Raw genomic sequence first — 2,950 nt, forward strand, 5'->3', positions numbered from 1 at the left:
TTCCATCAACAGCAGCTTCTTGTGAACAGAACTGGAAGGCATTTAGTTCACTCAAGACAAAAAGGAGGAATAGACTAACAAATTAACACACCACTACGCTTATTTCTATTTCTAAAAATCTCTTGCTTCTTGAGAATCAGTCAAAAGTACAATTAGTGAAGAAAATGCAGTGTGATGATAAGTTGCCTTTGCCCATAGACTCATTGGTAAAAAAACCATCCTTTAGCAAAAGAGAATGTGGTTCAAGTAGTTCTGAATCAGATTTGCCTCAATCTGATTCTGAAATGGAACTAATAAGTAGTGCAAGTGATTCTGCAGATAGTGACAGTGAAACTGGAGGTGCTGCAATGACCTCAGCGGAAGAGAGTTAAACTCTGTTGAGGTAGATTAGTGGGCAACCAAGGCATATCATGCACAGTTCTTTGGTAGGGCTGTGCAAAACTTCGGCTCATGATTCCGATTCAGAGATGATTCAGATGATTCAGAGGCTGAATCTATTAATCCGAACTGAACTGCTGGAAGCTTTAGGCTTTCTGAATCGATTTGGAGCTTCCAAATCACTTCAGAAAAGATTTGGAGCTGATTTGGCCATAGAGTATAATGGGGAAATCAATGAAATATCTATAACTTTGTTGTTGTTTGTCTGATTTAGATGAAACTTGCAAGGATGGTAACCTCTGCTTATAGCATTAAGCCTACCAAGGTTCAAGAAGACTGGTGCAGGGGCTCAGGGGTAACTGCACCCCAAATTCTTGAAAGCAAAACTCATGTCACATCTATGTGTTACACCACAGGGGAGCGAAAACTGCAGGGATGGTAGCCCCTGTTAAGGCCATGAAGCTTGCCAAGTTTCAAGAAGATCGGTGCAGGGGAGATCGGTGCAAGGGTTTGGCGAGGAACTACCTCAAGCTGCTGACAGACAAAACTCGTGACATAGATGACCCTTTGTGTGCTAAGGCTCAGTGGGCTGAAAACTGCAGGAGTAGTAGCCCCTAATCAGGCCACAAATCCTGCCAAGTTTCAAGGAGATAGGTGCAAGGGCTTGGGGGAAACTGCACCTCAAGCTGCAGACAAGCAAAACTCATGACATGGGTGACACTGTATGTGTTAAGGCACAGCAGGGTGAAAGCTGCAGAGATGGTAGCCGCTGCTGTGGCCACCATCCACATAATCCTTTAATTTGTTTGAATAAAACATGTAAACCACATTAAGTATTTAAGTTTTTTTTCCTAATCAAATATTTCAGTTCAAATACTTGTGGCTTTTGGGACATAAAATTAACATAGGCGTACTTTTTAAGTTTTGTTTACTAAATATAAGTCAAATAAACATGCTAAATCAGATCACACTCTATTTAGGGCATTGGAAAAATTTCTGGAAAATTTTCCAGAAAACCCACATCTCTGCCAAGTAAGGCTGCTCGGAACAGCCCAGGTGCTGGTCTCAGTCTCCCCTACCCCCACCGGGGGCTGGGGTAGCATATTGGAATAGCAGCATATTGTGCCACTGCTATTTGTCCCTGAAGAACCATACATGTGTACTTATCTGGACATACCCTGGGAGGGGCATGCCCTTCTGTGGGGAGTGGTACCTTTAAAAGGCTTTTGCAAAAGAACTGACTGTTGGGCTGCTCTGGACAATTTGACTTGTGACTACAGCAACAGAACCCTGTTAGGCAGCTTGGCTCTGAACAACACGTACCAGCTGGGAGAGAGATCAGGAGAGCTACTCAAGGCATCAAGTAGCAGGGAGAGAGAACCTGAGGGAACTACATGAAGCAAGGAGAGGAAATATGAGGCAAGGAAAGAATTTTCCCCCAAGATCAGATTAGCACAAACTGCGGAGAGTTTTTCCTTTTTCTGTAGCATAAGGCATGGTTGTCTTCTTACGGTCCTCTGTGCACGTTGGTCATGCTCTCATCTTCCCTACTCATACCTATGCCATGTTGTAAGTGCTCTTGGTGGAGCTACAATTGCACCTTGGTGGAGCTACAAGGTGCAGCTACAATTGCACCTTGTAGCTGTGCATGAAGGTTTGAAGTGGCATTTTGGGGAAATTCTTGATTACATGGGTGCCAATGAACACAGGAACTGGGCTCAGTGGCTCAGGAGATGCTTTCCATTCCTCTGTTACTGTATAAGGCTCTTTTCTCTCTTGTGGCCTCTCACACAGTCATTAGGAAGGCAGGAGATGAGGGAACCTCATATATAAGATAGTGACAAGTGTGGCAGGCCAGTAGGGGGTGCTCCTGCACTGAGCCACATGCCTCACTGAGTCCAACCACCTTCCAGGCTCTGAGTGCCTCCCTAGGGGTGGTTGGACTGACCTCCTTCCTGGAGCACACCTGCAAGCCTGGGGGTAACACCGGCACCACCCAAGGTGTGGATTGATCTTGGTCCTGTGCCCCCTGGGAAACACAGGCCTAGTAGTCCTTGAGGGGTACTCAACCCACTACAAGAACTTGGGGTGCTTCCCTCAGTCTGAAGCACAAATAGTGGTCTCTCCTAGTCAGCCGAACCCAGGGGACCCCAAGGCATAATCTAGACCCTCTCCCAATAAGTCTCCCACACTAGGTACAGAGGAGAACTTTATTGGTTACAAGGAGTAGGTTTGGAATAGGGTACAGGGTAGAGCAATGTCAGAGTAATCCTACAGAGCAAACAGTGGCATGGTAGCCTTTGATCATGCATCTGAGTTACTGCAAGCTATATATCTAGTTAGATCTCAAGTAGCTTACTCACAAGTATCATTCACAGGCAGGTGGAGATCCCCTCTGGAGGCAGGCAGTTCACTGAACATGAGTTTCAAGAGAGACAGCCAGCTTCAGATGGTCCAGCTTCTCTGGGGGTTCTCATCATGGCTGCTGCCCCACCTCCTGGGCAGTCCTTAACTTATATAGACTTCATGACCTCATTTGCCTGATCCAATGAAAGCCAGCAGCTGTTGGCTG

Source organism: Alligator mississippiensis, chromosome 14 (genome assembly GCF_030867095.1).
Source record: "Alligator mississippiensis isolate rAllMis1 chromosome 14, rAllMis1, whole genome shotgun sequence".
In the NCBI taxonomy this organism is placed as follows: Eukaryota; Metazoa; Chordata; order Crocodylia; family Alligatoridae; genus Alligator; species Alligator mississippiensis.